This window comes from Mya arenaria, chromosome 4 (genome assembly GCF_026914265.1).
Source record: "Mya arenaria isolate MELC-2E11 chromosome 4, ASM2691426v1".
NCBI lineage: Eukaryota > Metazoa > Mollusca > Bivalvia > Myida > Myidae > Mya > Mya arenaria.
Window position 1 is genome coordinate 42,953,987 of NC_069125.1, and position 13,796 is coordinate 42,967,782.

The window sequence follows — 13,796 nt, forward strand, 5'->3', positions numbered from 1 at the left end:
GGACAGACATTGGCGTACACAAACAACATTCAGACCACACACTGGACAGACATGGACGTACACAACCAACATTCAGACCACACACTGGACAGACATGGACGTACACAACCAACATTCAGACCACACACTGGACAGACATGGACGTACACAACCAACATTCAGACCACACACTGGACAGACATGGACGTACACAACCAACATTCAGACCACACACTGGACAGACATGGACGTACACAACCAACATTCAGACCACACACTGGACAGACATGGGCGTACACAAACAACAATCAGACCACACACTGGACAGACATGGACGTACACAACCAACATTCAGACCACACACTGGACAGACATGGACGTACACAACCAACATTCAGACCACACACTGGACAGACATGGACGTACACAACCAACATTCAGACCACACACTGGACAGACACAGACGTACACAAACAACAATCAGACCACACACTGGACAGACATGGACGTACACAACCAACATTCAGACCACACACTGGACAGACACAGACGTACACAACCAACAACAAGACCACACACGTTCCCTTTTGAAGGTTTTATTCACCATATGAACACTCTTTGTAATTTAAGCAGAAATGGTCATCATTGCAACGAAAGTTCTACGCATTCAAAAGTGTATGTTCTAATTGTTATGTGTCCTTTTGAACAAAGTTACTCTTTTGGTTGACATTTTCGCTCAGATGGTTTTTAAAAGGTATTAAAGAGGTCTAATGATATAAGTGATTGAATTCTTCATTCATAAATATAAACAAATACTACTCTCAAAATAGAGAATGCGCCTAAATTAACATACTTTGCATGTGTGCATAATTATCATGCTACTATCTCTGCAAGACCTTCAAGCAAATTGTATTTGACTGCTTTAAATGGTGCAACATTTAAGGATATTGTAAATGTTATGTTGTTATATTTTAAATGGGCACAAGTGTATATGCGAACGGTTGATACCATTTTTTTCTGAAATTCGCTTGAACATTGTTTTTTATTACGTAAACAATCGAACTTCGAGAACTAGGAGTCTAACGATGATAAAAATCACACGGATATCATCATTGTTTTTGCCTTTTGGTATTTTATACATTTTACTTAAATTTGCTTCAGCGTAGTTTTCGATAAATTCAGTCATAAATGATGTTTGGAAAACAAACTCACTTGATACGATAAAAGCATGTTAAAAACTCCTCTCATATCAGTGTTGTGGGATTATGAAGCACATTTTTTAAAATCTGCTGATAAAAATATATCATACGATAACAAGTTTGGAAAACCAACAAATTGACATTTCCTAAAACGTATAACGTCAGCTGATTTGTTAGGATATAAAAGCACGAACATATTCGAAAAAGATCAAACCTTCGGTCAAAACGTAAAAAGATATGTTTGGCATAATGACATTATACAGTGTTTGTCTCACTGCACATGTTGACAAAAGAGAGAGAGAAGAGGGAAATGAGAGTCCCGACTTTTCGGAAGTCAGCTACCGGCAGCCAAGACAGAATTGGTCTAGCTGCAGCTTACTTGATAGTTCGAGCACAGGAGATGATGGCGGTACTCGTCGCACGTCAGAAGGGGCCTATTGCTTCACCAAGGACCCATCGGATACCGCAAATATCGGGCGCTGGAAGTCACGTCAAACTGAAGCTAGTTGCCGCCTCCTGACGCGCATGCGAGAGTACTCAATTATACAGATTTAACAGGTGGGAGTCAGAGTGGATGGATGATTTCAACCCATCATTAGAAGAAACATTGTGCAAGAATAATGTTTTATTTGATTCATAGAAGGGAACACTAAAACACGACAGTGGCGTTCCGATAAATGAGATGATTGTGAGACATTTTATCGTCGTCTTAGCGAGACAAACAACGACTTGTTATCGTGAACACGTGCCACCTTTCCTTCTATGTTAAATATAACGTACTGCATAATCTAAAATACTTGCTCTTTTACTGTTTAAATCCAAATTGATTGTAAAATCGATGCGTTATTACTATGTTAAATTGTTTGAAATGTTGGCAATTAAATGAAATTAAAGACAAAATAACAGCTATTGACTTCCTTCCTGCTGAAATTGGTAAATGTTCATATAAATATACGGAACATTTTCCAGCAGTCAACCGCATACACAAAAGAGAACTGATTTTCCGAGTCAAGTCCATTTTTTTCAGGGAATGTTTTGGCGATATTTCATTGTGGCTGCAATTCGGTCAAAATACGTCGGGTTTTATGCAATATTTGGTATCACGTGATTTGAACTATTTCTCCGGCGCCTTCGGAAGACAGGGCATATTGAATATATTGACTGGTATACATCCTTTCGACTCTCAACTATGAATCAATTGATATAGATCATCGGTAATTAATGCTTCGAGTTTTTAAGTTCATTTAACTATCTACTCATAGCGCAGAAACTTAAACAACTTAATTGTTTGTAACCATAAAATACTAATTTGATTAGACTTCATGCAAGTTGAACACATTATGCCGGTTTGACAAAATTGTGTTTATCCTTATTGATAAGTTAGCATATCCAGTTAATAAGAATAAACGTCGACATAATTTTGACAACATGAACGTTTTTAGACTGTCGGCTGCAAGCCGACAGTCTTTAGAGAGCGGTATTTCAGAAACGCGACTAGTCGCCTGACACGACATATTGAACATGAATATATTAATACACACCACCTGCGTAGCAACAGAACTACTTACGTGAATGTGGGGCGTCAAGTACCTGCTTATGTGTATTTAACGCGTTATTGCCTTTTTTATGACAAACATTGCGTGTTACTCTTAGTATAGTTGTACCGTTGGAATTTGGTGAGTTTTGTTGAACAAAATAATGAAAAATAATGAAAGTATACCATTTACATACGAAGTCATTTTACCCTAGATCCAATAGTAAGCTACACCACATGTTTGCACTCCGTGTGACGTCACACATATCCCGGCATTCAAGACTGACCCGGCAAACCCCGGCAAAGAACTTATTTTATGAATGAAAGCTATTAAGAAATAAATCATACGCGGTTTAAGAGTTCATGTCATGTAATATTTTGTGAAATAGCTTTTATGTTTCAAATGAGTTTTTTCAGCAGCAATCGAACTATTGTATTTGTTTGAGTAAATTATTTGGATTATACCTATCACAGTGTGTCAACGTTATGCCTATTGTTATTTTGGACTATAGGGTGTAGTTTTTAAAGTCATACACAATATGGCGGCGATTATGCGGAAATGAAATTGAATGTTACTTCGAACACGTTCTTCTACAAAATAACCGACCTGTATTTAGTGCTATTGCTTTAACATCAATCGAAGCAAAAATGGCACCAATGTATGCGTCTAAAAATGTTAAATTTAGATGGAGACAATCCAGAAATGAGCTGCCAGGAAGTGATCGATTTCGGAAACGAAGGTACATGTACATTAGTCTGAAATAATAGACGTGTTATACGGGATTCTTCCAATCCCTAACGTCTAAACGGTTTTGTGCAAAATGCGGGGGTGTTTGAAAAATATTGAAATTGTATTAAGTGAAGTATTTTATGGTTGAAATGGATAATAAAGTAAAGATTTATATTCATATTTTACCATGGAAGTGCAAAGCTATTTTGCAAAAAAACAAGCATTTAATGCATTAAAACACATTATTCACCTTTTCATCAAAAGGAAAATTGACTGACACAGACAAAAATTATGCCAAGTGGAACAACTTGACCCAATCCTAATAATTCGGCCACCTCCGACAAGCTTCGAGATAATACAATCGTAACAACTCGGCCTTGGCCGAACAATCTGAACACCTCAGCCAGTATCCAACAGGGATTGACTTAGTTCTGGCTTCCATAACTTTAATGTTGATATTTATTTTTTTGATGTTTACAACGCATTAAAGTTATGGCGTAACCCCCATAGTAAAGTCAACCAGAATCAATTGAGTGTGATGATGCAATGCAATCACATGACCATGATGACGTCAATGGATTCTATTTATAGCATTGGATTCACATTGTTCATTTAGTTGAATCCAATTGCAGTAAGGTTGTAAATACCTTTTGATAAGTAAAAACAATTTATTTATTCCAAATTTGTTATTAGTTATTTATTAATTATTCGAAATAGAAAAAATAACAGCAAAATAAACACTAGGTCACATGGGTATTTTCTGAAAATCTTGGTGTCACGTGATTAAATTTGAACACAACTATAACCTAGATAAGGAATGCTTTTAATAGGATTTATTAAAAAGCTAAATCAACTATCTTTAAAGTGTTTTTTGGTTTTGAAAATGAGTTTGTGAACTACATTTTACTTCATTAACCTAAGGATACAGCTATTTTGTCTGTACAATGCATACAAGTGAAATAACAGCGTGACATAAAAATGTCACGAATTCTGGTAGGGTTTGGATACGGCGTTCTCTTCAGCGAACACATTCAAAAAGGTAATATATAACGTGTTCACTGAAGTTCTTTAGCTAGGATTGACTATCACGAAGCTTACCGAAGATGGCGAGTTGTTACAATTGATGGCCGAAATGTTCCGATTGTTGTAAAATTGTGAACTGCAGCCTTGCAGGTGCCCTTCATGTATATATTGTTATGTTTTGACAGAATGAAATGAAGAAAAACCCATCAAACTCATAATTATTTGCTTGATATTACTTTTTGGCTACGGAATTTATATAAAATAACATTATCTGGTAATATTTCTTGTTTTTATGATACGTTATAGATGCAATATGCTTTAACCCGGAATCCCGATCGGAATAACTACCCACTTTTCATACAAAACAATTTGTACGTGAAGGATTTGCTGTATCAAAAATCGTAAAAAAATCTGTCAACATACAATTATTTGGACTAGAAGGTACATCTAGCTGATCTACATCTCTTAGTCTAAATATTTGTACGTTGACGGACTCTTTTTACGATTAAAAAAAAATGTATATATATATATACATATGGCAAATCCTTCACTACAACATCTTCATGTTACTTTCAATTCAGAGTTGATTATTCACTAAAATTATTTCGCATTTTTAATTGTTGTTTAAACTGAAACGTCTCAACCATCAAAAAAGAACATATATGCTTCAATAGTCTAAAAAAATAGACGTGTTATATGGGATTCTTCCAATCCCTTACGTCTAATCGGGTTTGTGCAAAACAGGGTGGGGGTTGAAAGATATTGAAATCGTAGTTAGATAAGTATTATATGTTTGAAATAGATATTAAAGGTTTATATTCGTATTTTAGTTATTACCATATAACTGCAAAGATTTTTTTCACAAAACAAGCATTTAATGCATTTAAACACAACCATTTTACATCTATGTAAATCTATGCACCGCAGCCTTGCAGGTGATCTTCAGTTTATATCATTATGTTTTGACAGTATGAAATGAAGAAAAACACTCATCAAACTCATAATAATTCGTCAGCTTTTATTTTTTGTGTACATAATTCATATTTTAGATATATATAATTATCTGACCCGGAATCCCAATCGGAATAGCTACCCACTTTTGGTGCAAAAAAATTGTATGTGAAGGATATGCCATTTCAAAATTTGTAAAAAGATCAGATAAGTTACTATTATTTGGACTAGTGCTTCAAGTGTTTGATTTATTGTCTCTATAATGTATAATGCACCTGTCAATTGTAGAGCCAAGCTGTTTACTTTAGAACCCATCATCCAGGAGTAAACAATTATGATTTTTTTATTAAATATTACAGGCCATGTTCTTTTGTAAACTTTCAGATTGAGAAGTGCCTGGATACAAGGCTAGTATTGTTAACATCATCTGATACAATCAACTTGAACAAAGCTGAAATGGCTGCCTGACCTGACGTAAAAATTGGATGGCAGTACATCAGACTAGAAGATTACAAGTATTGAGGTGGACAAAATGAAACCTGAGCCTACCAAAGCTGACAGATTGCACAAGAAACACATGAATGCAGGTATTTACTGAGATATTGTAATTATTTTTTGAAACTTCTCATTCATTTAGGAAGTTCAGTTAAAACAGAGTTGGCAAAAAAAATGAACAAAGGTATATACATTTTGAATTCTAATTCAAATAAGAACTTTACTGGCCAGCACAGAATGGTAAAATGCTGGTCTACCAATATAAATGTGCCTGGTTCGAATCAGTAAAGCTGATGAATGTACTGGTTGTGTAGCCAGGATGTGAGTAGGTCTGCACTTGGCTGATAATGCATATCATATGTTTAAGCTGCACTCTCACAGATTGTCTGTTTTACCAACTCTTTTTTATTTCTTGGTCTTGTAATGAATTATTTTATGCGAATTTCTGAACACTGGACATAACAGACAACTGGAAAAAGGGGATCGCTGCTTTCTTATATTAATTCAGTCAAAAAAGACAACTGAAAATATTGGAACGCTGTTTTCTTATTTTAATACGGTCAAAAGATGATGTTCTGTGCCAAAAATCTCATTATTAGTAAAGCGTTAGTAATGCTTTTAACCATAAAACCAATAGTTACAAATGTAAATATAAAAAACATTATCTTATCTTTTGTCAGCAGTCTTATTTCATCAGTTTTCATACTGCTTTTCATTAGCTTATTCCAAGCCAAAAAGTAAAAGAAGTTGTCAAAACCTTCAATCTGTGACTGAGAGTGCAGCACTCTTACAGATTGAATGTTTTGACTACTTTATTTATTTTTTGTCTTGGAACGGGCCAATTTATGTGAAAATGCATGTTAACCATTCATATAAGATTGCTGACAATAAATTTGTCAGAAAATGTTTATATTTAAGTTCAAAATGTTTTATGCATTTTTCTTAAACCGTTAGTAACGCTTTAAAGCGACAGTCCGCAAATCGGGCAAATTAGCCATGAAAAAAAAATAAAATTCATCTATGTGTTGATAAGCATTCCTGACTGACGAATCCAAAAAAAATTTGGTTCAAATCGACCTAGAAATGAGTTTTTCGTGTCATTTTCAATATCTCTTCTTAACTATCGGCCCCCGAGAGTTAACGGTTATATAAATAGAAAAAACAGTGGGATTCTAAAGTTCTTGCGCATGCGCAGGGCGATACTATTTCCCGGTCTCTCCTCGTAAAATCCGGTCTCATCCGGTCTCATAATTCCCGGTTCATAACTTATGGCCCCAGGCAACGGATTGTGTTGCTGATGTTTATAACACGATTTTGACAATCTTATTTGTTTTTATATGTAGCAAAATGGTATAAAATATATAAACATTATGTCTTAATTTATGCAATTTGTTATAGGTATACACTATTTATGCAATTCGTGGTAAAAGTGTAGAGAAAGATGCGATGCAGTACAAATGCTCATGTTTTTTGCATAAAAGATTGAGGACGGCTAGAGTATGAAGTAACTTAGAATTGCACCTTTTAAATTATGTTATTTTATGTTTTATTGATATAAAATTTGAAATAAATAGTGACATAATTATTATCAAATATCTAATGTTTTAATCAACTGTAATCTTTTGTAATCCTATTACCCCCCGCGGTCATTAACACCTTTTTGATCACGCCCGATAGCTACTATAAAACAGAGACCGGAGGAGACCGGGACCGGGAAATAGTATCGCCCCCAAGAGTAGTCGGAAAAACCGTAGACCTACTTTCTCTTTTGCCGTCTAAAAATAGCAACTTTCGGCAATTTTCAATTTGTTAAATCTAAGTTTTTAAAGCGATTTTTTAAAAAATAATTGCGGTTCAGTCGGTCTGAAACAATGTGGAACTTATTAAAAACTTTTGAAATACGGTTACTTTTGCGGACTGTCGCTTTAAGCCATAAAACCTTTGTTTTCGACCTGAAATATGGAAGTCTGCAATCTAATATTTTGTCAGTAGTCTTATATCACTGGTTTGCAGATATTTTAGCAAAAAAATAGGTCATTCCAAGACAAAAAATACAAAAGTTGTAAAAACAGTAAATCTGTGAGAGTGCAGCTTTAAATGACTAAATGTTTTGATTTGGCTCAATTTTCACCTAAAATCTTATAGTTTTGTGGCATCTAAATGGTTTGTTTTTAACAACATTACATGTGCATATGTATATATTTGTTCTTAAATTTGTAATTTAGATTGGAAGATTCATTCTCTGGAAAGTAGAAAAGGGCATGTTACATACTGTTATCACTGCCATGACAGAAACCATATTGAGGAGCTGGTCCACCTGTAGGAAGAATTGCGCTATTGGTTGGAGCAGCACTATTACCCAGCCATACACCAGCACTTAGTTTGTCATAGGGAGCATTTCTGAGCAGTTATGGAGACCACTAACTATGCAGGTAATCAAAATCTTGGTTTATATATTCTTTTTATAATTTAGCATCTGTTGAGAAGAAATTTATTTCTAGATTGAAGGCACACACTATAGATTGATGCCCAAAAATATATTTCTTATTTTAATGCATTATCATGTCTAACTCATTTGACTTAAATGATCAAAGCAAAAGAAATGCAAATGGTTAATCTGCAGATATACAAATGTAAGCTTTTTTAACTGGGGAAATTGTTGCCACTTGTCTATTAATTAAAGAACACATTTATAATTAATAATGTTTAATCTGTACACAAATCATATGCCTTCTTTGTTTTAACCATCAATGTCAAAGAGTCCAGCATGATAATGCATTAAATTGAAAAAAATGCATTAATTTATATGAACCCTTTAAAACAAAGACATTTCCTAAATCCAATAAAAAATAATTGAATATTGATGCAGAGTTCAGTTAGAATATAATATAACTTTTTTTGCAGTTGTTGCAGTGAAACTTGCACCAGTGTGTTTTCTGTGGAGATAAAGAGATAGTGTCCAGCAATGAAGACCCAACTCAAGATCTGACCTTGTAAGGCCAATATGAAATAACTGTGTGGGAAAATGGGAAAAACCTGCAGTCAGGAATGCACGGAAATCATCAAAAGAACAGTGTTAAATTAATCTTGAATAACTTGACATTTATTTTGTTTGACATATTTATTCATGGTGCAGTGAAAACATTCTTTTTTTCTCATGGTTATTTAAATTTAGAATTGATAGGAGGGAACATCACTATGTAGTTTCATGTTCATAGTCAGATCAAAACCCATGTACATGCCCAAATGAGCATTCGAAAATATCAAAATGGTACTTGTTGTATGTAGCGTAAGTTAATTAACATAATAAACAAAAATATTTAATCAATTTCAATTTATTATGCCCCTTTCAAAGAAGAGGAGTATATGGCTTTGTTCATGTTGGCCGCTACGTCGGTCTGTCTGACAGTAGACCAAAGCTTTTACGGGTGATAACTCTACAATTCCTAGACCTATTGTCAAACTTGACATGAAAGTTTGGTTTAACCAGTAGATGACCCCTTTTGATTTTAGGGGTAATATGGTCAAAGGTCACAGTGACCTTGAACAGGAAGGTGTCAAACCATACATCTGACTGATAAGTTGACAATGCCTGCACCTATGGCCCTCAAACTCAACATGGAGGCTAAGTCTGACTATTAGAAGATCCTATTGATTTAAGGGGTTATTGGGTCAAAAGTCAAGGTCACAGTGACCTTGAATGCTAAAAGGTTGTACTAATAATGACTGGACAAAGCCTGCACCCATGGCCCTTGAACAACTTGACTTTGGGGTTGGGCCTGACCAGTATGTGAGCCTGACCAGTATGTGAGCCCTATTGATTTGTCACAGACCATTGAACGCAAAAAGCTTGCCTGTGTGACAACTCGACAAAGTCTGCACCCATGGCCTTCAAACTTGAAATTTAGGTTTGGGGTGACCAGCTGATGACCCCTTTGGATTTGGAGGTCAAGGTCACATCTCCCATATTGGTCATTAAAACTATGTCATTTACTTATTCCCTGCTGCTAAGAGGATACATGTTTATCAGCAAATATCAGCCATCATCTGAATATGAGTGAAAACTGTACCAACTACCCTCATACTTTGAATAGCATAATCTTAAAACTGCCTCAAAGGCATCTTTTGTCAATGAAAAACCAGCTGTCATTTCGGTCCATGCATATTTCATTCAATTGTCCAAATATTCTTAACAACATGGCGCTAATTAATGCTGCAGGTTTGAAATTTAAGACTTTAGTTTTTTTTCTTCAGCACCATGCAGATTTATTAACACTTTTATATGAAAACAAATTTTAAAGATATTAGTTTTTTTCATGGTATGATGCCACAGCACCATGCAGATTTGTTTTCACTTTTATATCAAAGAAAGTAACTCGAGCACAAATTTTGTAGATATGTGGACTCTGTTGATAGAAGTTCTGGGAAGCATTTTTAGGCTTGAAAGAGCATCATTTTAAAGTTATATTTTTATTATGTCCCTTGAATCTTGGGTATAGTTTGTATTGTATTTGCATTTTAAAGACATTGGCTTCAACAGACCCTAATAAAATGAAGGAATGTAATTGCTTACTGAAACTGTTATAAGCGACGTCATAAATTGAAGCAATTTTAACATAATGAATATGCATTTAACTAATTTAAACGGTTCAAAATTAGGAAATTTGAATTAAGAATCTTGTAGGCCATTGGATACATGATTAAGTAGGGCCAATATATTTGTGCTTATTATAATCACATTTATCCTTCTTCATCCACCTTAAAAAGGGTTCATCATTTGTATGAAATCATTTGATCACGTTTCATTTGAATGAACTTTGCGGTAGTGTTTGCTTGCTTCAGTTACGTCACCGACAGTCTTGCAGCGCTTTCAGCGCTTTGATTAATTCGACAAGATGACATTAAACAAGTCGATAGGCCTACATGATCCCATTATCAGAATATACGATATACGCTTCCATGGTTTACATTTTATTATGGCAAACATATTTCGAAAAACAGAAAGGTGCAATATAATTAAAATAACTTAGCAATAAGTGTAACAGAATAAGTCACAAAGACATAATTATCATCACGGAAATATATTGATATTGTGAAGTATTTAAGAGCGTGAGTATTGCACGTGGTGTACACTAATGTTGGCAATAGAGATGGAACGTAAGTGATGCAACACCTTAAGATATATTTGTTCCAGTATATTTTGTTTTATATTATTGCTTTCCGAAACTTTTTTTTACAATTATTTACATCGTCGAATAATATTGATATGCGCCAGCATATGTACGTTTATGTTAGGAAAATGCACTAACCTTAATTCTTTGTATAATATGTATTGTTGTTGTTATCGGTCAATGGCAAATCAAATAAGAAACTAGCAACGCCCCGACATTTCAGGCGCGCCTGCCTTGTTTGAATTTTGCCACCGCCGATTGAGCAATCATTCCACAGGGATAAAAGTTAAATTACAAATGCTACACAAAGTTATCTACATTTAATTTATTCAGATTTCATTGCTCACAAACCTGATAAACATGGGTAAAGACACAGAAAATCCAACGTGAATATCCACGCGTTCATGTAGAGAAGATTGTTTATTTACTTTTTCAATAGGTCACGATCTATGACGACGCCATTTTGGATTGACTGTCAGCCAATATTTGGGTCATTTGACCCAAATCTGGGTCATTTTCGGTCGGGTCATATTCGACTATATTTTCGGTCATTTGACCATGTGAGTATATAAGGAGGGGCTTTCCAGAATCGGGAGTAGACGTAACTTGGCCATAGCTTGAAGCACATCCCGTGCGTTTCGTCCATTTTGGCATTTGGTTTTGACATTTATCTGGAAATAGAAAACGATATCAAAAGAAACGATTTTAATGATTGTCTCCTTGATAAAATCCAAAAAGAATTAAATAGAAAATTAGCGGAAAATTAATGTTTTAAGGACTCATAAAATTCAACACGATGATCTTAGATAGCGTTTTCCTGTGTCTACCCAGAGATTGCATACTGTACTTTTCTTCTTTCTGATGTTTAAATGATGATTTATTCCGCTGGTGTACTGTTTTTCAACGTTTATTAAACTTGTAAACATCGATTTAAGTTGTCTTCCCGGTGAACTAGTTTTTGACACGCAATGGTGTGACTACATAAAATTTAACTGCCATTGAGAGGTTTCGCTACCAGTACCCGAGGGGCAGTCACGAGGGGAACACTTCAAATACTTGGTCACCCTAGAACGGACAGTTGATAGCGTCGACGGACCACGGGTCGTAACAATATGAAACCTTTTATGAATGTAACTCGAAGTACCGCTGTTGGTCGTTGAGTGTTGGTTATAACACTATTTATTTTTATATCCCTTTTACAGCAAAACTGTTTAGAAAATGACCTCATACTTTCCTGTAAGCCCGTTCTATTGGTTTCATTCCAATGTTTGGACATTTATGTAAATGATTGACCAATAGTTCTGTTAGACTTTTGATCCAAAAGTACGTCAAAGAAGTATACATGTATATTGTTTATATTGTAATTGAATGTGTTTCTTGTAAGCACGTTTTATTGGTCTCCTTCAAATGTTTGGACATTTACGTCAATGGTTGACCAATAGTTCTGTTAGACTTTTGACCCAAAGGCTATACATAGAAGTACATGTATGTATTGTATATATAAAAATGATGATTTTAGGTTATTCGTTGTTTACATTAACTGTTGCTCTCCATTGTTCACATAGTCAAAGGTCATAACCCAGGCCTAACTTAGAAAGTACAATGTAAAATAAATCTCTTATCATTCGAACAGCATTTATGTTCCGAACATCATTAGTTTCATGATTCCGGGTCAATATAACACGAACATATTTGTAAGTGTTATTGAATATGTTCATGTCATATTTGACCCAGAATCATGAAACTTGATAGGACGGAATGTTCATTTCCAACCTTGGAGAAATCCAATGTTGCGTACTTATAGTGTTACATGTATGTAGGGAAAATGTGGTTAAACTGTTCTCACGAATTAGTCTTTCAACAGATCAACTTACCTCCTGCATATAAATGTTAGGATATTTCCTGTCCTTTAAAATGATGTTTTTGTTTTAATTTTATGATTTTTACATTTTTTTAAGGTTTTTATTGGTCACCCAAAGTTACTTTGAATTTAAAAGGTACTAATATTTGTTTTGCTATTGAAAGCTTTTTATAGACATTCGGTCGCTCAGCTCCCAGCGGATTACAATGCAGATTATTTTTCTCTTTCAAATGCACTGTTCGAAAAAAATGAATTTTAAAATATATTTTGGTCCTGTTTGACCATTTATGTAAAAATAGTAGAAAATCAATGTTCAGGAACTGTGTATTCAACAGTACGATAAAGGTTTTATTGCCCCTCCCGCGGCGTGGTCATTGTGATAGCGGGATAGGAATAACCCATCGGCAAGTATATGACATTTCGGGTATGGCTAGTGAAACGAAGTATATCATTTTTAGTAACGAAAAAAATCATAACTTTTTCGCGACTTTGTCCGTCTGAAAATAATTTGTGAATTATGCTTGACTGCATTTCCCCCTTATATCACTTTATAAGTATTTAATTCAAATAATGATACTCGATGTGAGACAGTTATAATGTATTTTTATTTATAAGGTGATATTTCGTATTCGATGTTCATAAGTTTAAAACATAATAAATAAGGGTATTGCAATATAATAATTTGCATATCTGCATTGAGTCAACATGTTCATTAGTTCGAATTCTTAATAGTATACACTTTGGTCTATGTTTTATTTGCACCAACCCTATGGAGGCTATTTGTTGTCAAAAGTCCAGACGTGTTAATTCCCACAATGTGCTTCTTAATCGTACAAAATGTCTCTTACATTTG

At 34.6% G+C, this 13,796-nt stretch overlaps 1 long non-coding RNA gene across 1 annotated transcript; it reads left to right on the plus strand.

The window, feature by feature from the left end:
- The first annotated feature begins 3,194 nt into the window (after nucleotides 1-3,194).
- On the plus strand, nucleotides 3,195-9,185 carry LOC128232240 (uncharacterized). Its single transcript, XR_008260512.1, has 4 exons — nucleotides 3,195-3,452; nucleotides 5,801-6,003; nucleotides 8,137-8,343; nucleotides 8,816-9,185. It is a non-coding gene; the product is annotated as an uncharacterized LOC128232240 (long non-coding RNA).
- Nucleotides 9,186-13,796: the final 4,611 nt, after the last annotated feature.